This window comes from Equus przewalskii, chromosome 1 (assembly GCF_037783145.1).
Source record: "Equus przewalskii isolate Varuska chromosome 1, EquPr2, whole genome shotgun sequence".
NCBI lineage: Eukaryota > Metazoa > Chordata > Mammalia > Perissodactyla > Equidae > Equus > Equus przewalskii.
Genome location: NC_091831.1, coordinates 99,771,982 through 99,799,674, shown reverse-complemented (window position 1 = coordinate 99,799,674; position 27,693 = coordinate 99,771,982). Strand labels below are relative to the sequence as shown.

The window sequence follows — 27,693 nt, the reverse complement described above, 5'->3', positions numbered from 1 at the left end:
CCCCCAGGTAGCCAGTTCACACAATTTGCCCTCTAAATTCTCATCATGACTGGCTACATAATTTGCGGGGTCCAGTGCCGAATGAAAATGCAAAGCCTTTTGTTCATAAAGCAGGAAAAGAACACCACAGTATTAAAGGTGCTGAAATATAAAGGTTTTTCCTTCCTCCCCAGTCTCTCGCTTTCTCTGTCTCTCCACTTCCCCAACTCCCTCTACATGTCAAGATGTTTTTTATTTTGTATTTAATGTTACATTTCCTCAGGCACGGGGATGCTAATGATGTGAGTATGAGATCTAAAGTGAAGCGTCCATATTCTGTGCCGCCTTGATATCTGAAGCCAGGAGGGCCTCAAATGGCCTAACCACAAGTTCCCCACCCCTCTCTGCTCCTGCAGATAAGGTCCCCTGGCCAAACAACCCTCCCTACCATGGGGGCCAGGCACAGCGCCTGCTAATTCCTGAGTAGCAGGTTCCAGTTCCCTGGCAGCTCACAGAATTATTCAAACAAGCCAATCCCATCTTCCCATGGTAACTGGGGGACACCTCTCCCTCTTGTTACTACAAAACCTGCCTCCTTGCACTCTGTTCCCAAGGGCAACCCCTTGTGGCCCTGCATGGCATGTGATTTCTTCCTCCCTGGAGCTGGGAGTATATGTGACCAATAAACCACTGTCAACCTGACATGTCTAGTGTTGAGTGCCATGTGTTCGGCCGTCCCCATAATCCCAGGGCAGGACTTTTTCCCTCACCAACAGAAGCGAGAGGAGGCAATCAAAATGGACTCTCATGGACCTCTCCTTGCAACTCCAAGTGCATGTATGTGCACATGCTGGTGCATGATTCCCCATCTTCCAGGATCCCCCTCCAGCAAGCTGCTAGACCAGCACTCCATGCCTCAACCACCAACGAGGAAGACTGAGCCAGGCATCTTCTCTTACCATGAGCTCACCACCTCAACTCACGGCAGATGGGCAATGCCCACGGGTATTGCAATCTCTGAGCCAGGACATGCTAGGTATGCAGACTGGGGGTAGATGAGAAGTTCAACCCTGCCAAGTGACCCACCAACAGCACCCTGGCACTGCTGGCCCATGGGGAAGGTAGTCACTTCCATGCCCTGCTCCAAGGTGCAATAGGACGTGCACGTTCAACCCTGACTCTCCCACATCCATGCCTAGGCCACCGCTAGGGGCAGAGGGTGGCAGTATTCATGACGTGGGGATGGGGTGGGGAGGGTGCCAGGCAGGGCCTGGGGCACCAGGAGGTGGGGAAATAGATGGCCAAGAATCCTTCCCAGGAACAGGGGCAGTGAGGTGCTGGAGATGGACTGAACGTGAGTTGATGCTCCAAACCTGGTGCCTTCTCTATTGTCCCATCAGACCTCACTTACAGAACACAATTCAAAGATAAAATTATTAAAAATTTTCAAACACCAACCATAGAGCATTAAACCCTAAGCACAGAGCTGTGCCTGTGAAGTTGGTTCTGGTTCTCAAACATTCAACACACTAAGTAGCAATGTTTCTAGTTGTTTTATGTTTCTAGTTTATGTCTGTTCATGACACGTGATTTCTGATGCACCTGGGAAATCCTCTTTTGTAAACCTGCTGTTTCTGAAAAACTTTAATGCTCAGAAGACATTTTCATTCTTACTGAATATTACAGCCTCATAATTTATTTTAGATCAAATGTAAAGCCTGTTGAAATTTCAGTAATTTTATTTTCACTTTCGCCCACAGTTCTCAACATTGTTATCTCATAAGGTTGTCTTAAATTATGTCACTTTGTACAGATACAATTGGTTTGCCCATTAGGCACCTAGGAATGTGTTTCGTATCTACAAAGAAGTTTGCTTTCCCCCTTTCTTGCTTGAAACATAGCGCCCTTTCAATGTATCTTTTGTTATTCCAGTTTTGATAGAGATGGTACATGGAAATACTTCAACTCCCCCTTAATTCTATGACATGCAAACAGCGCTGCAAAGACGATTGTTAGTGGCCGCCAACATCAGCCTCGGTGTTGAGGGGCCAGTAGGGTATGGATTGGGGACCACACGCCTGGTCTGAATGGAGCCTCCATCCCCCAGCTCCCAAATCACTGCCACATGGAAGTGTGGGTCCAGGGTTGCCAGAGCTTCCGAATTTTCAAGAAAAGGCAGTGATGCAGGAAAAGGAAACTTATTTATAAATGCTGATAACAGATTTAAAATTGTTTTTAATGCTGACTTGGCCAAAACTGGGAGGATCAAATAAAAGAATGTGTGCAGGTAGCATTATCTGCATCCCGCGTCACACAGCCATTATCTGCTTGTTTGCCCGTCTCCTCCACTAGACTCTAAGCCCCCTGTTGAAGGGAGTGTGTCTGCACCGGGCACAATGGCCCAGCACACACCAGCTGCTACAGAATTATCATCTATCAAATGATTTAAATTCAGTTAATACTTATGGAGAACCTACCATTATCCAGGCACTAACCTGCACCAAACAAACAACAATGGAACTCATGTTCCGTGAATGAATCTTTCATTTTAAAGACTTCCTTCTTCTATCCTCAGTGAGACTTTAAAATCTCTAAGTTCTTTTTAAAATTTCATCTATCAGCAGTGGGTCAGATGTTAGGGTTTTATTCTGCAGAACTGAGCCCTCTACCAAGAAATACATTAAAGATCACCCCTAAGTTTTGGTGGAGATTTCCCCAACATTCCTCAATTTCCTTATTCACGTAATACATTCACGGTACATCACCTGGTGACAAAGGGCTGGAGCCTATATTTGGTCTCCTGACTCTTGTTTTAAAGTTGAAATCCTCTGGGTGTTCCCTATTCCATACGGTTGGGGCAACCACCACTGCTAAGATTACCAAACCACCCTCTGGCCTGCTCCGTTAGTTGGGCTCCCTTCACCGTTATCTACAGCCATTCTTTCAACAATCATTAATTGAGGGCCTAATATGTACCAGGCACTGCATGAGTTTTGGGGGCTACAATACTGAATAAATGTGGTCGCTCCCCTCAAGTTGTTCTCAGACTATAGAAAGACAATTTTACCTTTACTTCATCCAACTTTACTTGCTTCCCTCTTTGCAGGAGAATCAGCTCCATCTGTCCGTCCCCCTCAGTCCTTTTTCCAGTGTGCAGTCCACCAATTTCGAGCATACCATAACATGACAACCGGGGACAAGCCAGGGTGTCCTATGTCCATGAGTTTATAGTGGCCTGTTCTGTCTCGGGATGTGATGTCACGTTTACCCTCGTGGATGCGCCCATGAAGACATCACTACAGGCCCTCCCTCAGACTCCCACCTCTTATTGCACCTGTGACCGACAAAGCCAGACCTGCTCTTAATCTGAGACATTTTTCAACTTTTTTGGATGAAGCTCCCAGAGTAACTACACTGGTACTCTCCAAATCAACCACCGCCTGCAAGCCAATGACCATTCTGCGTTAGTAACAATAATAGTAGATACCATTTATTGACTACTTGTTCTATTTTAGACCTGTCCTGACCACAATGCATACAATATCTAAAGTAGTCCTTACACATACACATAGACTGTCTAAGGTAATCTTTATAATAACCTGGAAAGAAGTCCATTCAGGGAATCTAGGTTATGGCACCAACACTCGTTTGGAACTCACACTGCTTATATTTACATAGAACACAAAATCTTAATTCTCAACTACCTTACAGGCCTCCTGACCCAGAGGGTCTCAGATATGGTCTCTTATATACCACATACGAGTCATGGGAACTGGTTCAGATTCTCTCAGCCTAACTTTCAGAAACCCATTTCTATTTATCCACGGCCACATTATCGTCTTGGTCTGGAGCCTTCCTACCAGGTGGTCCCACCAGAATTCAAACAGGAGGAAGGGCACAGCTAGTAGGGCATCAGTGTCCTCTTTTCCTCCAATCCTTTACTTATGACGTCCTTCCTCAGTCTATCTGCCCCACCTTCCTCCAGGTGGTAGAGCCATCAGTCCCTCTGAGTGACCCCATAGCATTTCCACCCTAGATTTCACTCTCTGATTCTTGCCTCCATTGGCTAGACTCCTCCTTCCCATGATAGAAGAACTTTCTCCCACTTTCTATCTAATGGGACATGCCCTTAAATCTTGTATTTGTTTCTCTCTATACTTTGTCTTGGCTTTTGTTATGTTATGTTAAGTGGTATGAAAGGAATTTAGGCAATCATTTTCTCTTTCAACAAAGCCTAGGTTTCAATGAAGACTCAAGAAAATCTGTCCTGAAACTCTAAAATGAACACTGGTCCCTTTGGTCTAAGCATACCCTGAAGAAATTAATGTTTTAGGTAAATGAGTTGCCGCTTGGACAACTTAATTTATGGAGAATAATATATATTGGTATAATATATTTTTAAAATATTATCCCAGGGTCACTAACACCCATAGTAGAAGGAGTTTGAAGCTATGTTCATTATTTTCTGTCTCAAAAAAGGTTCAAAGGGAAACAATCTTCAGACTGACTAAGATGCAATTTGTCGCTTTCCATCTGCATCTACCTTCCTGGATGCCAACAAGTTGGAGAAGATGCATATAGGTCCTCTACTGAGCTGCCTTCCCCTCCACTCCCACCCCTAATTCGTTCCTTTCTCTGTATTGTACTTTATCTAGGTTGCCTGAGCTCCATTATTCTTGCATCAGGCCATTAGTTAACATTTTTAAGTTAAGAGTGATTGACAAAGCCTCTTATTGTCTCTTTATGACTAATGTCATGCTTATTAAATGACATGTAATCATTTCTGGGCAGTGTTGATGAATCAAATTCTTGGATAATGGGTGTCTGGAAATGTATCTACACTTTCTAGCATTAACTCGTGTCAAAACTAGCCATTATGAGTGCTTTCCCTCAAAAGTATGTTTTCATGGAACTTTATGTTAAGGTATAACATGGAAAGCTCTCTATCTTTGAGACAATGAAATTAACCATCTTACCCCAGGTGACTCAGCTGGTGAGTAGTACAGCCATGATTCAACCTGTCTTACTTCACTTATAATCTATGTTCCTAACCACTAGGATAGACTACCTCCTTATAAATAGGACCCTGGTTCATGCCAAAAGTGCCATGCTTTGGGACAGCAGGAGAGTTTTCTTCTGACCCAGAGTCCTGATACAGCAGTACAACTTATGCCTGCCCCAGAACACCCTGCATTTATGCTTTCTTAGTTGTCACTCTCCTTCAACACATCCTCCAATGTGAAGCCATTTGGAAATGATGATCTGGCCGAATTCTGCAAAGCCCAACCTCCAGACCATTTATCAGCAGAAAAAGAATAACCTGTCACAAGGATGTCATAAGCAGGTAAAGAATCTCTAGGTCAGAGCCTCATCTAGTACCACCTTTAATCCCAAGAATCTCAACAACAAGTCTCTAGGATCCTTCTATGCCAACATTCATGGTATTCAATGATGAGGCTTTGAGGTATGCATTTTGTGTGTTGACTTACTCCTGCCTTCATTTCATTTTCCCATTATCTCCATTTAATATGCTATTATTGCAATTATTATCTTCCCAAAACTGCCTAAATCCTTTTTTTAGAAGGAAGCACCATTTAAACAGTAACCAGACAAACCTAGATTGCTCATAGAAAACTCCAATAGCTACAAAATGAATGTTAGAGTTAGGAACCAGCAACCCACTTGTGTAATGTCCCTACCTTGGTGACGGAGTGCTATGACCCACCCCATAAAACCCAGACCCTTCCTCAGCTGGGAACAGAGCAGGGCCAGGGAGCCCTGGTGGATACAATGGGGACAATGGGCACAAAGATATTGGAAACTGAGCGGAACTCCTGGGGATGACAAGAAGAGCCTTTCAGAAGACCTAGATTGAACACCCCATGGCTGAATCTATCCTCCTTTCTATTGACACAGTCAATGTAGACAGCCTTCCTTCTGGGAGCCAGGATATCAAAATTCCTACATGTTTTTCAGTATCCACAGTGGACTCCTTTTCAGTCCCCAGGAAGCAGCAAGTAACATTGGAAAGACAGGAGATTTGAAACAAAACCCAATATCAATCTTTACTGACCATGTGATCTTCGAAAGTTACTTAGCTTCTCAGAGCTTGTGTTACTTCATCCATAAATTGAATTAGTAAAATCTCCTTGCAGGGAGGTCATAAGCAACAAATATAATAGAACTTGGTTCTGTGTAGAGATGGGTGTTAATAGAATATATTAGAATATGTCTGTCCACTCTTCCAGTGTCCCTTCCTCACAACCTGGCCCCAACCCTGCCTTGTACACCATGGATTGAACGACTTATTATTAACTCTGAGTCTCTGGGTTCCATGTCTACCCAATTTCCACGTATAAAAAGACCAAAATTGGAGAATATATGTATCTTTATGACCACATTGTGCCAGATTGACTGACTAGTTTAAATTCTTTGTGCATTAAGAGGGGATGAGGGCAGTTATGTGGTTAGGTGTTCCTTGAACATAAGCCAGACCTCGAGCCAGAACCTCCAACTTTTGTTGAAGGACCTACAACATGCTGATACTTTCAATATACACTCTCCTTTCATACTCACAGAAACCCCGGGATGCTAATTTTATAAACTGAGGCATAGAGAAGTTAAGTATCTTGCAACAAGAAAATGGTGAACTGGAAAGTGAAACCCACATCTCATTGGCCTATGTGCTTTCCCAGATAATGCTGTTCATTTGGAAATATGCTACAAGAAACTTCCTGATTTTAAACAGGAATGCATTCTCAAATGCATTCTGTTATACTGAGCCATGCCTAAGTAGGAGCTGTTCAGCAAATAAAATCAGAATCGTCCTACATTTAAGGAATTCACTATGTATGTTCCCTTTAAAATAAATGTTTAGAAAATCTACTGGCACCATCAAACATAAAAATGAGAAGACAGTAAGAGCTGCTATGCTCTATTTCCTGAAAGACTCGGAAACGTAAATCTAACAACAAATCTGGTCTTTGCAGAGTTTGTTGTTTGGTTTTCTTTTTGCTGTGCAGGCTAAAGTTAATTTCATACCCAAAAATGTCCTAGATCGGTGTGTTAATAACAAGAATGGTTCTCAAAACTTAACTTGGTAGAAATAAACATATTAATAAATTTAATATTATGGCTACTCTGTTACAATTCACTTTCCCTTGGTAGTTGGAATGTAAAAAGACTGCCAGCTTTATCATCAAAATGATGAAAAGATTCACTCATCTCTTCTTGCATGTGATGTGCTTGGGCAATGAGTTTGGTGCGGGCCAGAAGAGCAAGTAGGTAGGTTGTCACCAGAGTCTAGAGATCAGGCAACAGTTTAAGTCTGTGATTAAAGTTGGGAGTGGTGGACCAGAAAGGCAAAGAGACTATGAGGTCACAAGAGATGCCAAAACCAAGCAAGATGGATCAGAAGCCAGTAGCCAAGGTCTCTGGAGACAAAGCACAGAAGGCAATCACCATGAGGGCCAGCAAATCTTCAGACCAATATCTTCAAACCAGAGGACTGTTTATTCTTCACATCTAAAGGTACTACCTCAAATACTACATTGTGAAAGTTAGACGTGCTGGGAATACTCTGCGTACACTATGAATGATGGCACCTCCAACTACCCCTTATCTCACTCTTCAATTTCTTTTATTTATCAAGTTTTATTAGATTGCCTACCAAATATTTCTAGAATCCCTCCTCTTGCCTTCTTTCTTTCTGCTGTGGTCCTTATCACGACTTGCCCAGCTCTCATTTCCTTATGACCAGACTTCCTACTTCTGTTCCTGTCTACCCTCGCCCAGTACCTCCAACTCTAACCAATTGTTTCTCTGCTTAGAGACTTGGTGCGTACAATCTACAGTCCCTTGTTGGCGTTGATGTTGATGCTGATGCTGATGAGAGGCTATGTGCCTGGTACTGTCACAGGCACTGGGGATATAAAGAAGAATAGGGCAGAGCTCCTTCCCCTAAAGAACTCACCATATTTTGGAGGACAAAATCCAGCTTCATCTCCTGCCATCCATCCCTATTCACACCATATTCCTGCCATAGCATATCAATCCATGATCTTTAATATCTTCTTGCCTCTGTCTGTCACTCCTCTGCCTGGAAAACTCCTACGCCTTCTTCCATACCCAGTTCATTTATAACCTTGTCCATAAAATTTTTCTCAATTCCCTAAACAGAATTTGTCCTGTGTGTGTTGCCGGGGTGCTTTGCATTTCTCTTTGTATAGCCCCAATCCCATTAATTGTAAATATTTGCTTAAAAATCTTTCTCTCTACTAGGCTTCATCAGTTTCTCAAGTGCAAGAATCACATTCTGTTCACATTTGCATTTCTCAAGAGCTAACAGAGTGCTGAAATATGTTAGGCCTAAAAAACATGGTTTTAAAAATTAATTTGTTAATGAATGCATGAATGCCGACAAGGTTTGGGAAGTCAGTTTGAAATCTGACACGAGATAACCACACAGCATCTGTATTTCACTTAGTGTACTGAAGACGGAAGATGGAGTGCCAGGAGAAACACCCAGAAGGTTTGGCAGGTAGATGGGGGATGCTTAGTCTCAGGAATGTAACACTCAGATTTTAAATGACTTGAGAGGAATCTAGTCAACACATAAATAATTTCCTCCAAAATACTCAAGTCATATTTCTAATTCTTATCAGCGAGATCGTCTATTCCTGTCTGTTTAATCTCTTCATTGGCCTGGAGTAAAATTGATTTTAATAGAAAATTTTTCTCTATCAAATTAAAGGCACATTTCAGGGAGGTGGTACATGGTTCAAGCTCTCCTTCATCTCTTGCAGCATTCTGTGAGCATCTCTCAGCAACAAGAGCTCCCATACCAGAGATTGAGAAAAAGTCAATAACTGACAACAAGTAAAAAATCCAAGGCATTGATCAGCTCCTCAGGCTTGGGAGTTGAGACAAAGCCACAGACTTTAACACCATACTAACTCTGCTTGTGCTACAAGAGAGAAATATTTTTAAATGGGTTCAGATTAGAAATGTCAAAGAGATTTTAAGGCAATTTAATTTAACCCAGGGTTTATCCGCACTACTGACGTTTTAGACTGGATAAATTTCTGTTGGGAGTGTGGGTGGCATTGTCCTGCATGCTGTAGGATGTTTAGGAGAACCCCTGGCCTCTACACACTAGATGCCAGTAGCAACTCCCAGTTGTGACAACCAAAAGTGTCTCCAGACATTGTCAAATGTCCCCTGGGGGGCTAAATTGAGCCCTGGTTAAAAACCATTGCTCTAACCCACCACACACAAATAAAAATGCTTCTAACTTGGGCTGGCCCCGTGGCCGAGTGGTTAAGTTCGCGCGCTCCGCTGCAGGTGGCCCAGTGTTTCGTCGGTTCGAATCCTGGGTGCGGACATTGCACTGCTCGTCAGACCACGCTGAGGCAGCGTCCCACATGCCACAACTAGAGGAACCCACAACGAAGAATACACAACTATGTACCAGGGGGGCTTTGGGGAGAAAAAGGAAAAAAAATTTAAAAAAAAAAATGCTTCTAACTCCTTTACAGAAAGCTCCTTTTTCGAATGCGTTAATAATGACAAAGCGTAGAATAGTGTCCTCTTAATATTTAGGCAAATGATGTTGTTTATTACCCCACAGAGATCATCTGTAAACTCCACCAAAGGAACATGGAACAGACTTTGACGTAACCTCAGTCAAGGTCTATTTTGGACAAGAAGTAGAGGCAATTTGCCATGCGGTAAGCTTCTTCCTCCTTGACATTTCTGGAGGGCATGTTGTTGCTTGCTCTGCAGCCAAATCAGAAGCATTTAACGTGATGATTTCTGTTTTAAACAAAAAGCAGAATTCAAGGGAATGTTTTTCCTGACAGAGTAGGCTGTAAAAATCCCCATATTCAAATGAGAGAACTCATCTATCATGTCAGTGACTCAGCCCTCCCTCAATCCAGTTTGCCCGAAATCAGTAAAACCAGACAAAAGGCTGCATTAATATTAATTCAACAGAAAAAGTATCTTTTTAAAATATAATCTTTTCATAACTTCTCCAGGCCTTAATTTCCTCGTGTCTAAAATCAAGTAATTAGAACTGTCTCACAGATTTATGAAAATTAAGTGAGACAATATATTCAAAGGCAGTGGGGGCACATGGTACATAGTCAAAACTATTTAAATAATCAATTCAAATATATTTCTTCAGTCAGTTTCTCTGATATCATATGAGAACTAAGATTAGAATTTGCTTTCATCTCCTGTTGCCTACTGAACAATCAAAAAAGTAAAGAAAAACTGAAAGAATGGGACACTAATCACTTACCAACATAGGTAGTTACCTTTGTGCTTTAAGAAAATACAAAAGATATTGAACAAATGTTTCACATAAAACAACCTTCTGATCCTAATTTCTTAAAATTTAACAAGCATCAGTCTCTAAGTTGGTGGTTGGCCTTTTTTCCTCCTGATATTTCATCTCCTAAAATCATTTGATTTATAGGATGTGTGTTATTTTAAAGTATGGCAATTTTAAACATTGCAAATCACAACCTTCTCTTCCACCAATTATTAACACTTATCAAATGGGTGAAAAATAAATCAAGACCAAGTCTAGAAGAGATGACTGCTAATGCAAAGAGCATCAAATAAAAGTAATCATGCTAAATGGCTCATTTTTTTCAAGCTGTACCAGGCACCAAGCCAAGATTTCTACATAGATCTTTTGATGTTCTATGATGTGGCATACTGTGATCTTATCCCCCATGGCCATTTGTATTACTGCCACTTTACAGATGAGGAAGCTGAAGCTGAAAGAGAGTAAGTAACTTGTTCAAGGTCACACCCCTTAGTGGAGCCAGGACTGGAACCCCGACACTCTGACTCCAGAGCCTGTGCTCCTGTCCATCAGGAATTATGCCTCAGCACCGGTGGAGAATGGAGATGAAGAGACTGAAGGTTTCTCTTGCAGCCAAGTTAACATGGAAGCAATGACTTAGATCAGTCTTATGAAATCCTGCAACTACCCGAGGATCATGCTGATTTCAGTGCCTGACAAGTTAGTCTCAGGCTGGTCCCAGGTAATGAAAAGACAAATCATCAGAACTAGCTTTTCCATAGATAAGCCTATCTGCCCTATGGATAAGTCATCAAGCAAAAAAATCAAGATGGAGTCCTCTTTCTGAAAATTTCTTTTCCATTAGAGATTTCTAAGTGAGTCTACCTCTTGGATAGACTTCAGGAAGTCCATGGACACTTTATGAATATACGCAGAATTTTGCATGCATCAGGGCCCAGAATTTTTGGCAACAAAAAAATTTAAGAAGCACCATTCCAAATCAAAAGAAGTACATTGATCAGAAGCATGTTAAGAAACTTTTAATGCCAGAATCCAATGGGACCTGATTTTAAGATGGCATAATATCTATAGCCAACCTCCAAAGTGGCAGCAGTAACCAATAAATATCAATATGTTATATTCATGGATGGTCAAACCCAAGGGACCTACGTGCCTCAAATTTGAAGATTCATTCCAGACTTTTATCAAAGCACCCACTAGACAGCTAGCAGGCACCATGATGGGCACAAGAAATTCAAGTATAAGTTAAGGTAGAATTCCTGCCTTCACAGCTTATTGTAGAAGATTTTATGAAAATGACTATTAATAATAAAATCACACTGGTAAATATTACTATAAAGGTATATGAAACATTATGAGGGATCAGAAAGGGGTAGAATGATTAATTATTCATGTCAGAGAAGCGTGAAGAGTTACAGAAATGAAATGGCCTTTGAGCAGAGTTTTGACAGATGGAGAAGAGCTTGCCATGCAAGTGACTTAACAGTCCAGTGATGTCTGAGATGGGACAAATAGTCCTACATTCTTAGAAAAGAAATCTATGAAAAGGGCAGGCCAGAGACAGGGCTTGGTATGTGGGCTGAGGCAAAGAAGCAATGACTCAATTCAAATATTTTTGGAAATACTCTATAAATAATAATGAGAAGCATTGGAAAGTATAACTGGGAATGAGGATGATCCTGTCTGAGTTATAATGAGCACTCTGAAAGCAGAAGAGGGACTTAGTTAGAGGCAGAAGAATTTGGGGACAGAAAGACCAATTAGGATGCCCTGTTATGTAATTCAGGAGAGAGATGAGTCTCAGGATACATTCGATAAATAATTGGGGCTGCTGGGAGTTGCAGTAAAAAAAGGGATCAGAGAGAAAAGCGGGTTCCCCACAAGGGAAACTGGATGCTAACTGGCCCAATGAGAAGTGCCAAACATAGCTCCCTACCTCATAAACATACATGGGCCTCATGTATGTCTTCCTTCAAATGGGGACACACCTATTTTAATTCCAATTGAAGACTTTGATGTGACATTGAAGAAGGGCTCTAACACTTGGAAGCATCAACACTACACCAGACACTGTGCCGGACTCTGCACATGCTATCTCAAGGAACATACAAGAGGAGCTCATTGGTGTCCTTGCCCATGGGCATCCTTGCCCACCAGGGAGGCCAGACATCCACCTCTTGCATGGGTCAGCCCTACAGATCTGCCAAGAAAGGCCGGTTTTGCTTCATTTCTCTTGCCCAGCAGCAAGATGAATCACTCTTTTTATGACATCAGCTCTACAAATCAATTTGATGAATTAAAACAGGCCCTGCTAGAAGAAAACACAAGCCAAGGGTGTCAGATCTTCTTTTTTCCCCACTGGCTTTCACAGATCGAAACCGCCTCCAGGATTTCTGAAGCAACCAGCTCAGGCTCTCCCCACCCCCAGCACCACATTGGGCTTGAATGAAGCCAGACCACCCTTGGGGACAGCCAGGATGCTCTTGAAATGTCAGAGGCAGCCCTTCAAGCCTGCGGTCCTCTACCACGTTCTGAGCGATGGGTATTGATTTCAGACACTGTTTCAGAGCAAAACTGAAAGCGTATGCCTTTGCAGCTTGTCAAGCACTCAGGCCTGTCTTTCACAAGGGGCTTTGCACCAGCAGCCTTGTGCCTGGTGCCTTTGAAAGCAGAGCCAGGCCCTCCGAGGCTTGTTTCCTCACTCCCTGAGATTTGACAGTGACGCCGCTAGTCAACATTTTCATTCTTTTAACAAGCGTACACAGAGTGCTCAGACCAGGAGAAAAGGAAGGTTGAAGGGAGGGCAAAACGCAAGGCCTCCAGTCATTGGTGTGAACAAGATGCAAGCAGAATAAAAATGTCAACACACTTGGATGCCTCTGTCTTTGGTACCTTTTTAGGGTCTATTATCCTTTTGAGAAAGTCTGTGTTTATTCAACAGACATTTATTACACATTATGGTGGGCTTTGGGGTGGGAAGAAGAAGATAAATAAGGAAGTCCTTGCCTCAAAGAAACTTGCAATCCAGAAAGGAAAACAGGTATGGATGCAAATGCTATGAGGAAGCAAATCAAAATGGGCGAGGAAATAAAAAGCAGGGGATGTGGTCTGAGCTGCATTGATGCTGGGGTGAGCAAGGACTTTCAGTCCAGCCCCAGATGGATTATTAAAGGGAGAGATTATTAGGATCAGAGAAGAGACTGTTGTTCCGCTGTCTAGTTGATGTCGAAATGCTAATACCAATAAAAGGCTTGAATTAGAACTCATCATCAGATAGACCATCTACCTGAATATTCTCTCCGCATTTTAAATCCAAACACTTGAGTGGTTCTGTTAATCTCAGAGTCTCAAGGTTTAGAATCCTAAGTTTTAAGTATCAGATATGGTTTTGCAAACAATCTTTTCATGAACAGGTGCATAATGTGAGAAGAAAGTAACCTACAAATAGGAATGGGGGCCCTGAGCAGTGAAACTGATGCCGAAAGTGACCTTGAGGTTTCTCTCTTCAACCTCAGAGAACCGCAGGAAGAAAAAGCAAAATTAATGGTGGAAATAAAGTAAGATAGGTGTTTAAAATGGCCTAAAATGCTATCTATTTTTAATGATCTCGGATGCTAGAAACCCGAGGAAGGAAAGTCAGATTTAAAAATAGCCAGTGAGCCTTTACCTGACACCATATTTCACAAAGTTTCTAAACTTCCCTATATCATCTTTCACAATATCTTAAGGGTATTAGTATCCCCAGTGCTCAGGGATCAGACAGGGACAGGGAAAAGAAATGCATGGAGGAAGGCATATAATAAAAGACTGCTAAACGTCAGCTAAGTGAGTAAATAAATGAAGCCAAAGGTCAACCTGCGTGTTTGCAGGACAATCTCAGACCATTTGTTCATGCATTTATTTCATCCAGTCAACAGAACTTTAACAAACCCCTAATATTTGCCAGGAACTGAGCTGGGTGGCTGGTATTCCAGAAGCTTGTCACCTGGTAGATCATTCGAGGAACGTCTATTGATCTAAAATTGTGGATAAAACATCTCATCTTTTTTCATAAATTAAAAATATGTAATAGTCATTCTACTTCTGTTTCTCTCTCATTCATTCAGACAGTCAGTCAATTGCTTATCCAACAGAGATTTAAGCATTTAATCTGTACCAGGCATTTTCCTTGCCTTCGGAGGATACCAAAATTAATAGAATACAGCTCCTGCCCTTAAAGAGATCCAGGCAAAGATTTATAATAATTCCAATAAACTGTGATCAATACAAAATTATTACGTAAATAAAATGCTATCAAAGTTACCAGCAAGAGGTGGGAATGGTGGGGAGGAATTTTAAACATTTTGAGAAAAAAGGGAGATGGCATTTGATCTGGGTCACCAAATATGCATAGGAGTTTCTCAGGCAAAAAGGTAGAGGAAGGACATTCCTGATGGAGAGCAAGACGTGCTAAGGAGCAGAGGGACAGGAGTGCATGGAGAACAATGTGCTTTGGGCAGATGACCTGACTCCACACCACAGAGTTAGGCATCAACAGGAAGATCTTGGCAGCTCCACAAGGAGTTTGACTTATTTCAGTCCACAGTGAGGGTGCTTTCAAACTTTATCAAGCAAAGTTCAGAACATTTAAATCTGCTCCAAGAGCAAGTCCATCAACAAGGAAAGAGCTATTCCATTTTGCTTAGAGAAATAAACACTATAGTCCTCCAGGTTGGGCTGAGTTTTGATTGAATGTTGGAATGTTCGACCTACGGGGATACACAGGCCATCACTATAACGCCATGTTTCAGGTTTGCTTGTCATTCCTCCAAGCATTTATTCAACAGCATCACATCAGTTCCTTCCAAATGCCAGGCACTGTGTTAGACCCTCAGCATATAAATCATGATGCAAACAGACATATAAAGCTTTGACAAAAGAGATGGAAGGCCAGACAATATAAGTGGCGGGTGTTAGAGAAGCTCCAGCACAGGGACCCTCGACCTGGCCTGGGGAGGAAGGGTCTGCGCCTTAGAAATGAGTTGCCCTTGGTATTTCATTCAGCAAGGGCACTTGGATGCGGTCCAAGCAAATCTAATAGCCGCATTCTGCCAAGCAGGTCTCGTCACATGGAGTTGCTGCATCTCCCGTACATGTGCTTCTCCGTCTGAATGCACACTGACAGCAACGGATGCGAGTCCTTCTGCATGTGACAGAACTAATTCCCGAGTCACCATTTTCTCTGTCAGTCTAGAGCAGCCCTTGAATCTTGTCCATAAAACTCTAACTGAAAAGAAAAACAAAGGCATTTCATCAAAAGGCTGTGACTGACTCCATCACTTCTGTGGGTAGATGGGAAATTCAAGTGCAACTCCCGTATATAATTACCCATCATATTTTGAATCCAAATTACTGCTTTCACAGGGTAGACATATTCTACACACAAATATTATAATAACATAAAGGGATAGTTGGACGGTAGATTCCATAAATGGAACAGAGGAGCAGTAGAGACTTTTTTTGGCCGCTATTTTATTTTATGCCTAATGATATTATATACACACTACAAATTTGTAACCACCACTAGGATAGAATTTATATAATGGGTTTATTTTCCTATGATCACAAACTCTCTCTTACCATCACAAATCCCCCCTCACAGCTTCCTGGGGACCTGGAAAGAAGATTGGACTAGGGGTAGGAAAACGTAGGTTATTTCTTGGACTCCGTCACAAACTACTTTTTGTGGGCAAAGTCGTTTAACCTCTGGTCAATGTTCTCATCTACAACACATGAATGATGGCACCTACCCCATTGATCTCTCAGCCTGCTGGGGAAAGCACGAGATTTAGAGTTAAAATGTCGAAGTTTGAGTTTGGTTTTGCCACCGACTGGCAAATTACTTTGTGTAAATCGCATAAACTCACTGAGACCAAGTTAATTCGCCTGTAAAGGGGCCTAATTCCACCTGCCTAGTAAATTTGTCCTGAATAAAGTAAGCCAGAGTGTTTCATAAACCACAACTACTTATGGTAGCATAAGATATTATTAATTAGGATCAAATAAGATCTTATAACCACAGTGCTTTGAGGAGCACACAGCACATATGACATCGACTTTCTTTTGCAGCCAGCCATGCGGTGTATATTTGCCACAATCAATCTTTAACTTCTAGGACGTTTTAAAGCTGCCTCCTTTTATCATCAGCTGGGGAAACACTGGAGGATCTGATGCAGCAGGATGCCCAGGCAGCCCAAGCTGCCTCGCACTGGGCATATCCTAGGAAGACTGGATGATGCTAAGACTCAGAAACTAAGGAGCGATGGCCTGATGCTACTTCAGTACAGGGGAAGGTGGGATGGAAGAATGCGGAGCTCCTTTCTGCCCCAGGAATTCTGAAGTTTAATACCAAAAGGGTCCTCATGTAATCTTCCCCCTGCTATGGTCAAGCCAGTTCAGCCCTCGGACCAACACTTGCTCAACAAGAACCAGCTGGAAACTTCCTAGGCTAATGACATATGAGATTGAACTTCAGAGTGGCTTTTGAAGGAGACTCAGTTCCTAAACCTAAGTTCATTCACTTCACTGCCTCCCTCAATCTGTCAGACATTCTAGAAGCACTCAGCCTTCTCCAAACGGACTCACTGGTACACAGCATGCTTGGCCAAAAAGAGAGAGAACATGCCATCCAAATACCCACAAGTGTCCCCAACATGCTGGACATCTTGACCAGGAACAGTAGAAACAGCATTGGCACCTTTACGCCCTGGCCTGGGTTTGGAGTACTGTGTGAGCAGCGCCCACGGCACCCCATGCCAAGCCAGAGCGAGGACACGGGCATGAATTGTGCAGCCTGAGTTCCCTGGTAAATTTTATAGCTCTGCTATAGTAGTTACTTTTTTAAAGGTCAAGATTTACATGTTTATTTTGACTGGTGTTTCTTGGCCTACTCCAGATTGGGGGGAAAAAAAGAAATTGACACAAATAGATTAATAGTTTGCAAGCGAAACCCACAGCTCATTTTGGGAAATCTCCCACGAGAACCTTGCTCTATTTCATTAAAAGGGCAAGAAAGAGTGACATTTCTGTTCAGCTCGGGATGCCCAGGGGGCCTAAAAGCAAGTCCCAGAGAAGAACATCTGGTTGGCGAACACAAAGGAACACAGCACCTGCAAACTCCTCATGTGTTTACTCTGTGACGGGCTGTCCATTATCCACACAAAATATGTTTTGGGGCTGGAAATGGGCTGTTCGTGCCAAGAAAGTCTGGAGTGATAATGCAGCCTGTTTATCTTGGAATTCTCCCCATCCTAGCATGGGCGGGCCCTGCTAAGCCAAGACAGCCTTGGAACATTTTTCCGCCTAGCGCCTCTTTGCTGAAACCTCTACAAGTTTGGAGTGGGAGACCAGAGAAGCGGTGTTGGGGGCGAGAGTATGGAGAAGCACGGCTGGGCTTCAGATGCGGTTATGATATTATTTATTCCTCTGTGAAGATTTTCTGGCAGGGCTTTTCGTTTCTTAGCCTCTGGAAGGAGTTGTGCATATCAAAAACAACACCAAAACAAACCATTTTAACACCCACACTTACAGGAAACTTTACCCCGGGGGCTCAGAGTGCTTCTAAAGGAACAAGAAGGCCTGCTGTGCACAACGCTGCCTTGGCAGCCATGGTGGTCAGCCCCAAGTGCAATAATGTGTCCTTTGAAGGACTCTTGGTCTAGAATGAAGCATCTCTCAAAGAGATCTCGCGGAAAGCAGCTAATGGTACCCACAGCAGAAGAGTTCCCACCATAAGGCAAACTCCTCCACTACCAGAGGGGCCCCCAAACCCAGCATCGTCCCCTGTCGCCACCCTGAGTCAAAATGGCAGCAGGAGTCTGATGAGTACAATGAACACTGTTGGCTTGGGGACAATTTGAAGCCTCAAATGAAGAGATGAGAGGAAGTATGTGGAAAACAACAGAACTCACATTTGTTTGAGACTCAGCTTAGGGCCAGTCTACACAATTAGCACTTTGAATGCCTTTTCTCATATAATTCTCCCAACTCTATTCCCCTTATTTCATAAGCTAGGGAAAGGCTGCTTAGGGAGGTCAAGCAAATCGCCCAGTGTCATGTGACTCAGCCAAATGGAAATGCTGGGGTTTCAACCCAGGTCTATCTGGCTTTTCTCCATTACGTCTTATGGCCTGCAAAAGATTGACATGCACTGATATTCCTTTGCCTCCAAAATTCTTCCAAAGAGCCAGGGTGGTGCTGAGCAGCTTGTTTGTTTCTAATGGCTGAGCCTGGTCTACACTCTTTCCCTCAAGCCTCCTTATCTCAATCTGAGAACAGGAGGAAGGTGAGGGAATAGCGGAAGGTGTGCAGGACTAAGAGCAGGAAGAGCTGTGTCTAGTCCTGCCTCTCCCACTCTGAGCTTGGGTCCTCAGCCCAGGCTTGTTTCACACAAGAATCGCAGTACATGATGCGATGTTGCGATATATGTCCGCTGTATTGTTTAAGGATGTTCAATTTGACTCTAGAAAACAAGAAAAACAGACCAATGAGGATAGAGGAAATAAAGTAGAGACACAAGTAGCTGGTGGGACACGTTAAAGATAGGTGAAGTAGGTGGAGCACAAGCACTGCCAGTAGGGGGGAAGGATGGAATATTCAAAATTACACCAAGTATATTGGGACACTCAAAATTCACTAGGCCTTAAGTTGGCCACTCATTGGGAACACTGATTTGGGATCTACCTGTCCTCTGCCTAAGACACAAAGATAAATTCCAGCAGGCCAACTGGTAAGCTACAGCTGTGACCAAGCAAACTTGTCTCTATGTCTCACAAAAACAAAGTGTGTTTGCCTCGGGCACCTTCCATATGTTGGCCCCCTCGTTCATTATCAACTCTGGGTCTCCTCATAACCTGTTTGTACCCACGCTAGGTGTGTTAATCCTCCACCTCTTTCCCCTTGCTTCTCACTGTGTGTTTTAAACCAGTTTATTAAAACCACGTGATTCAAACGTCTAAATTCAGCACTCGAGTCTTTATGTTCCCAACCTCTGCAGAGGGTTGCATGATAATGTACTTGGAGGCAGCATTGCATCAAGGTGATTTCCTACTTCACACATGATCTCCAAGATTCAGCCCACCTGTAGCATTTTGTGGTTCTTGGCTTTCAAAACATAGGAATTCCTGGTGGAATGATTCAATGGCAGAGAAAAGCAAGTAAACCCAGGAAGATTAACAAGATTTTTTTAAAAGACAATACATATGAATTACTTCCTGAATATAATCATACCACTGGAATTTGTATTCATTTATTTAAAATCCATTCTGTGTACCTTGGACTCAGCCCGTCAGCAGTCACTTTTACCATTCACAGAGGAGCCCTCTCATCCATGTGGAACCTATGTGAGGATTACACTGACCTTGTAAGGGTCTCACAACAGATACAATTATTCCTATTTTACAAATGAATAAGCTGTGTTCAAGCAGGTAGAGAGAATTGCCTAAGACTAGATAGCTACTAAAAGACGAGTCCAGACCTAAAATCCTAAACAAATATTCAGTCTACTATACTATGTATATCTTGAAACATATACGGATTCCTACCTACATATAGTAGGAATTGAAAGATAAGGAAGATAAGGATAAGGGGGGAGGGAGAGACAGAGAAAGAGAAATAAGATGGATGGTAATGAAAGATATAATATTTATATTCTACATATAAGGCATATACAGTACCGTTTACTGAAGTCCTATTTTAAGTCCAGCAATGTTATATGTGTCTTATCTACGGTATCTCTTTTCTTCAAAGTGCCAGGTGATGTTATCTTCCTCAATTCATGATTAATGAAAGGGAGACTTACAGACGTTCCTTTGGTAACATGCCTGATCACAAACAGAAAACCCAGATTTCCAACTTAGGACTGCTCACCCTAAGACTTGCTTTCTGAGATACAATAGTCATAATTATCATCATTACCAATTATGAATCCATAACCTTTTCAAGATTTTCTGTGCTGAGCAGTATTAAGCATTCTGCATGCACCATCTTAATTCTCCTCACAATGATCCTCAGAGAGTGGCTTTAAAAGGATGTCTCTTTCCCAAAAGAATGAAAGCTTTACATGTTAAATTATAAATGCAGAGCTTTAGACTTACAAATATGCAGTGCAAAGTGATCAAAATATCCTGCCAAGATGGGGATTGTCTTTAATCTCTGACTTTGCCTTCTGATCTCTTCCCAAATGGGGAAAAGAAGAGGAGACTATAAACCTAGTGGTCAGGTTTTGTCTTGGCAGAAGGAATTTGGGAAGGGGGTACGAGTGATCGTGAGGACCAAACGCAACATGTCAACCTTATTTGGATTCGGATACTAACAAACCAAACACTAAAAGACATTGCATGTGGACTGGGCAGTAGATTACATTAAGTAATTACGTGGTTTTTGTTTTGTAAGGTGTGATAATGTCACTATGAATATATAATAAAATATTTTTATTTTTTAGTGATGCATATGTTCGAAGAGAACTATTTTTGGACAAAAGTCATGATTTCTTGGGTATGCTGTAAAATATTTCAGCAAAAAAATTAAGATGGTGAGGCCGGCCCCACAGCATAGTGGTGAAGTTCAGCGCACTCCACTTTGGCAGCCCAGGTTTGCAGGTTCATATCTCAGTGCAGACCTCCACCACCCATCAGCCATGCTGTGGCAGCAACTCATATACAAAACAGAGGAAGATTGGCACAGGTGTTAGCTTGGAACAAATGTTCCTCAAGCAAAAAGAGGAAGATTGGCAACAGATGTTAGCTCAGGGTGAAACTTCCTCAATTGAAAAAAATAAAAATAAGATGAAGAAAATATGGCAAAATGTTAATTCTAGTTCATGGGTATCTAGGTATCCATTATAATATTCTCTTATACCATCCCACTTTTACGTGTTTGAAATTTTTCATATTAAAAAGGAAAAAAGTTATGTTGGTGGCTGAGGGAGTTTGGAGAGGAGGGGTGGAAAAGAGATCCCAGAAGGAAATGATCTGGAATGACAGTGTTGGGGGTGCCTAAAAAGACAGGGAAAAGGATAAAAACAAGAAATGAACACCCTGGGGTGAAGGGGGTTAGTCTGGAGTGGCATCAGGGAATGGAAAGGGCGTGAGCAGATCTTCAGCCCCGGGAATCCAAGGATCGGCTTAAGCAGTGGTGTTGACCAAAAAATAAAAATGGTGCAATTAGAGCCCAAATAAGGATGAGTCAGGGAAGGGAAGGCTAATTGAACATCTAGCATGCAAGTCACTGTGTATACCTGTGATATTGTGATTTATAATAAATATATATTTGGTCTTCATCCCCACTCTTAGAACGGAGCTCCCAAAACCCTTAGAATTTATGTTAATCAGGTGACTTTTGGAAAGCCCCTAGGTAACCTAAGGATGAGGGCTGGTTACCAGGTGAACCAATCACATGATTAGAGGGTTGGAACTTTCAGCCCCACCTCCCAACCAGGGCGGGCAGGGCTGGAGGTTGAGTTCTATCACCAATGGCCAATGATTTAACCAACCATGGCTTTATAACGAAGCCATCACAAAAAAATGGAAAGGATGGGCTTCGGAGAGCTTCCAGGTTGGTGAATGAATGGAGGTGCTGGTGAGTGGCCTGCTTGGGGAGAGCACAGAAGCTCCTTGCCCTTTCCCCATACCTTGCCCTGTCCATCTCTTCGATTTGGTTGTTCCTGAGTTATATCATTTTACAATAAACTGGTACTCTAGTAAGTAAAATGTTTCTCTGAGTTCTGTAAGCCGCTATAGCAAATTAATTGAACCCAAGGAGGAGGTCATGGGAACCTCTGGTCTATCTCTGGTCAGACGCCCAGATGACAACCTATACTTGCAACTGGCATCTGAAGGGAAGGGAGCAGTGCTGTAATATTGAGCCCTTAAGCTGTGGAATCTGAGGCTGTCTCCAGACAGATAATGTCAGGATTGAATTGAATTGTAGGATACCCAGCTGATGTTGGAGAATTGTTTGGTACTGTGGGCAAAAAAACACACATATTGTAGTGCATCATTTCATGAAAACTCATCGTCATGGATCCCGTGAGGTACATGTAATTGTGTCCAAATGACAGATGAGAATGCTGAGGCTCACAGAGCTGAAGGCCATTGCCTAAGGTCCCATCCTGAGTCACTAAGGGGTGCTGATGGGTGGGGAGGAGAATGTAGAGGTCTACAGGGCAGAGATCCAATGGAACGTCTATGAAAGCAACACCAAGTTTTTGCATTAATCTTCATTTGAAGATAGGGTTCTGTAGCTTAAAAAGATAGTCAAAGCTGAATGTATTAGCTTGAAAAACTTAACCTGAAGGTTAATGCAAACATAAAGGAGAGTCACAAATGAGAATGCCCAAAAGGCGCTTTTCAAATTTTCTAAACTAATGTCAAGCTCAACCTCACAGCAATTAGCACTAAGATTTCACCCGCAACTGCGTGCACTTTGTACCCATAAATTCCCTTGCACTGTAATAGTTTGGTTATGAACTTGAAAGTGCTGGGGGATGGGGAAGGGGATAAGAAGAAGGGGGCAGGAAGAGAAAAGATCATTTAATTGTGGAAGGCTGAGAGCCTGCAGTGAGATCTCAAGATGCCAACCCAAAATGCTGCTGCCCCGGAACCATGACCTCTGATTGGGGGATCCTTCAAGTCATGTGCAAAATGATCTTTTAATTGGGACGCATTCTCCTGCTTTGTCTTCTGCACTAGGAAAACCAATTCATACATATTCCTTGAGCCAGATGCGGAGTTCTTCACTGAGGCTCCTTGTGTAAGTTTTCAGTGAATGTGACTAGCATTCCATCTGCCACAACTACAGAGTTCCTATAAACTGTGCAACTTAAAAAAATAATAATAATAAGGTTGCGTTTATATTTGGCTGAACTCTTTGCTCACTGTGTGGCCTTGGGCCAGTCCGGTGACCTGCTTGTGTCCTGATAAGTCAAACCAGCTGGAAAATTGAGTAATGACCAAGGGCCTCGCTGGAAAACAGATTCCACAGCTGAGCTGAACATTTTCTTTTTCAGTAAATAAATTGGGGCCCTTAAGAAGGGAGTGGTGAGTTGTTTTGAACATTCAGGAGCAGTCCAAGCTGAGAAAGAGAGAGTGCTTGTTAGAACCTCTTTCAGCCTGGTCACCAGAGGTAGGCCTTCTATGGTCAACTTGGCTGCTCACTCTGGAGACACTGAGCAGAGCCTCTTGGCACCATTAGGGCCCAGGGAACCGCTGCAAACACGACTGGATCACAGGTGGCCTCCCTTTACAGCTTAACCCTTGAAGTGAAGGTCCTCAGGGATCAAGTGTCTTAAAATATCACCTCATTGAAGCCGTACTGGTGCCTATTGAAAATTGCAAGCCCACTTCACCCCGGCACTCCCTAGTCTCCTCCCATGTTTATTTTTGACCAACACCTTCATTGCTCCCTAGCATCATGTGGATTACTTGCTTCTGCTCTGTCCCCCTCAACTAGAATGTAAGCTCCTCCAGGAAAGGGACTTTGGCCCATTTCATTCTCTGCTGTGTCCCCATCACGGGAGATGTTGCAACAACCATGCAATAACCGTAACTTAAAGGATAAGTTAGGATACCCAAGCGAGCCACTAGTATGCTTACGAAACAATTGGTCTGGTCAATCTTGAAGTAAGTGGAGTGCATCCCATTAGATGTTCTCAGTGTAAGAGGGTGAGATTACAGCAGGAATACACCTGACATCACAGTAACAGACCTAGCAGAGGCCACATCACTTCCACCCAGGTTGCTGGAACCAGACTGGACTTTTACAGCCTTGTTCCTACCTCCAGGCTCATGGTGCTCTAATCCACCTCCAACCTGCCACCAGCAGGCTCTTTCTAAAACACAAACCCTACCCTATGGTTACCCCTAATGCTGCTCATTGCCTGCGTGATGAACTCCAGACTCTACATAAGGCTCTTTTTGATCTGTGCCCAATCCACCTTTTCTGCCCTCTATCCTGCCCCTACCTCCATCATACCCTACCTGCTGGCTTCACTCTCCCCCGCCTTGCACTTTGCTGGACACGCCATGCTCTCCACATCTTCAAACATTTTCTCTGCTCTTTCCTGCCTAAAACTCCTTTCTCAACTGGCCAACAATGGCTGGCCTACTCACTGAGCTCCAACACCAGCTCCTCTCTGAATCCCTCTGTTTATTGCTCCCTGTCCCCTGCAGAGGTCCCTCCTTCCTCTTGGGAGAACCCCTATGATACAGGGCTGCACAGTACTGTAATCACTTGGATGTTTCTCTCCCGTACTACATGGTTAAGGTCTCAGGACAGGAATGGAGTCTCATTTACCTCCACATCTAGCCCAGGGCTGGGGACATGTACAGGCTTCTACAGCTACGTAAGGAATGAAAAATCAAGTCAGTTTCCTTTCTCAGGTTTAAAGTTCTCTGGTTTCCTTCACCTTTATAGATCATTTTAATATATCCAATGGGTAATGAAAAGCTGCTCTAATACTGAAAAACAGATCTTTTTGTGTTTTGTTTTTGTTTTCGTTTTTTTTTTAGGAAGATTAGCCCTAAGCTAACTGCCAGTCCTCTTCTTTTTTTGCTGAGGAAGCCTGGCCCTGAGCCAACATCGTGCCCACCTTCCTCCACTTTATACATGGGACGCCTACCACAGCATGGAGTGCCAAGCGGTGCCATGTTGGCACCCGGGATCCGAACCGGCGAACCCCGGGCCACCGAGAAGCAGAACACGCGAACTTAACTGCTGCGCCACCGGGCTGGCCCTGAAAAACAGATCTTCTGTCAGAGATTCCATCCAGTGTGATATTCTGGAATTCTCAAATTCCCAGATAGGAAGATTAGGAGTGTTAAAAGATAAACCAACCAATAAAATTTTTAGAGTTTATTTGAGCAAAAATCAATTCCAATTAGGCAGTGTCAAACCGGAAATGGTTAGGAGTGTTCCCTGGACAAGAGCCAGAGAAAAGTCTCATATAGAGAAAGTACAGAAGCAAAGAAAGGAAATTATTTGATTGGCTATAGGTTAAAGCCTAATTGACTGTTTATGATTTGATTGTCCTTAGTGTTTTGAGTTTGTAACCTAGAGGCATTTACAGGCTTAGGTTTTGGTTTGCTTACGTGGGCCCCCATAACATTAGCGCCACATCTGTCTAAAGGCCTCCTTGTTGAATTAACTTAACAGGGGTCTGAATTCCTTCAGCTTAAAGGGCTGAATCAAGCAGGTGCTTACAACCAAGGGGTGTTGCTGGAAAGCCCAAATATACAGGTAGGAGAAGAGGGAAAAGGGTCGGGTAGAGAAAGAGAGAGAAGGAAATGGACTGGGTATAACACCCCAGGGGAAAACCAACGCCTGCAGTGGGATGTAGATTTAGCCCCTCCCAGCTTCATGCCTTCTCAAAGTGCCCGAGGGCTATTGGGCCTCCTGGCAGCTTCTGAAGATTTTCCCAGCAATCCTCAGGAGGGTAAAAGCCCACTGTCTGGAAGCAGGAGAAATCTGAGGGTAGTTGCATGCTTATAGCCTATCTACATGGTGAGCTCTCCATTGAGAATTGGCCCCTTTGCGGTCTCATAGAGCATGAGGTAATGCTGAGCCAGGCTTTCATGAATCTCATAAGTATCTACAAGATTCTTCAAGACTCCATTTTCAGGCCTAAGAGGGTACATATTGCAACACATTTTTAAGGGCTGGTCTTTGTTTCAAGATAAATACCTGCTGAGGGGAAATACACTTTCAAAAATTAATTTTCGTCAAGGTGGGAGGAAAGAACCATCTAGAAACAAATGAATGAACATTCCTTTTCAAATGAAATATGCCAAAGAAATGCTTTTCCTCCAGTCTTGGGGCTCACTCACTTCCTTCTCATGCCCAGGGTAGAATCAGCAGTGGGAATACAGACATTGCTATTCAAAGCCCATCTCTTTTTTTGAGAGCTCACCTTTGACAGGAGACCAGGCAAGTGTCTGAGTGGGGAAAGCTAACAATGGCTGCGTGTGAATTCAGAAAAGTACCAGCCAACTCAAAGACGTGGGTTGGGGGTCTTTGTCTCGCCAGCACCCCAAACATTCCCCATTCCTCATCCTCACTGTTTCCTCCCCAGCCTGCTGCCGCTCAAATTACTAAAACATTGTCTTTTCCTGCCTCTGCAAATCTAAGCTTTCCCCCGTGCAGCTCAGGTCTAAGCTTGCTTCTTAAACAATGGGTCCAAGTACATGTGGGCAGGGACTGTGTGTTTTTTAGTCAACCGTGCATGGGCCCCAGCACCCAGCCAGCACCTGGAACACAGCAGACACTCAGGGAATGTTTGTTGAAGAATAAAAGCTAAGCTGTATGGTTTTCTTTGTGATTCCTGATCCCTTTGCCATACTTTCAGGCCAAGAAAGGGTAGTCCAACACCCCATGTGTATTCTTCAAAATGCCTTTGCAACTGTTTTTATCCAATTGACCCTGAAAAAGAATAAACTCCCATGACCAATAAGAAAGAAAGAGAGAACTTGCTTACATGGCTCCAGGGTCAGCAAACCCACTGGCGGAGATGGAGCAACTCACAAATGCCCATCCCAGAACCTGGTGGCGGAGGGATTACTGTTACCTTAGTCATTCTCTTTATTCAGGTGGTAGTTTTCCTTGGGCTGGTTTTGACTCATTCATCTTCCCTGCAGATCATATCTCTTACTTAAAAAACAATCAGAGTTTCCAAGCTTCTTTGACCTGTTCACCTCCTTCTTTCTAAAGGCCTTAATTTGTACCAAAGTTTTCAATATTCACCAGCCTACTTTAGGTCCTGTAATCAAAATCCTTCATAAGTCTTTGTTTGAGTTTTCTTGAGCTGCTGTAACAAAGTGTCACCAATTGGGTGACTTAAACAACAGAAATTGTATCATCACAGTTCTGGAGGCTGGAAGGCTGAAATCAAGGTGTTGGCAGGGCTGGTTCCTTCTGAGGACTCTCTCCTGGCCTGGAGAGAGCTGCCTTCTCTCCACGTCTCTTCACATCATCTTCTCTCTCTCTAAGTGTCTGTCTCTGTGTCCACATGTTCCCTTTTCAGAAGGACACCAGTCATACCACATTACGGCCCAGCCTAAAGACCTTCTCTTAATGTGATTCTCTCTATAAAGACTTTACCTCCAAACACGGTCATATTCCACGTTACCAAGGGTGAGGACTCCAACATATTTTGGGGGGGACACAATTCAACCTATAACAGCCTTTCTGTAGTCTTTGAAGCACCCATATTGAGAGTGAGATGGACAACATGAAGAAGCTGCTTAAAAAAAAAATCCCTATTATGCTGAAAATTAACTCATTGTAGAGACCACCAATTCCTTCAGCTCCAATCTCCAAACTAAACAAACAATAAATACATAAGGACC

General features: G+C 43.0%; 2 long non-coding RNA genes across 7 annotated transcripts in view; one reads left to right on the top strand and one right to left on the bottom strand.

Annotated features, from left to right (window-relative positions):
- LOC103562241 (uncharacterized) overlaps positions 1-27,693 on the bottom strand; it is a 224,079-nt gene that overhangs the window by 61,778 nt on the left and 134,608 nt on the right. Inside the window, exon 10 of one of the 5 annotated variants that reach the window (XR_011539873.1) lies at positions 15,454-15,581. The exons of the other annotated variants lie outside the window; for them this stretch is intronic. This is a non-coding gene — a long non-coding RNA (uncharacterized lncRNA). Of the gene's footprint in view, positions 1-15,453; positions 15,582-27,693 lie in introns of those variants that run through there. 5 annotated transcript variants of the gene reach the window in all.
- LOC139083282 (uncharacterized) lies at positions 7,399-19,312 on the top strand. 2 transcript variants are annotated; one of them, XR_011539890.1, is made up of 3 exons: positions 7,399-7,509; positions 9,608-9,707; positions 10,643-13,184. It is a non-coding gene; the product is annotated as an uncharacterized lncRNA (long non-coding RNA). The 2 variants fall into 2 exon arrangements; XR_011539884.1 differs by lacking the exon at positions 10,643-13,184 and adding an exon at positions 16,424-19,312 and having other exon boundaries at positions 7,402-7,509.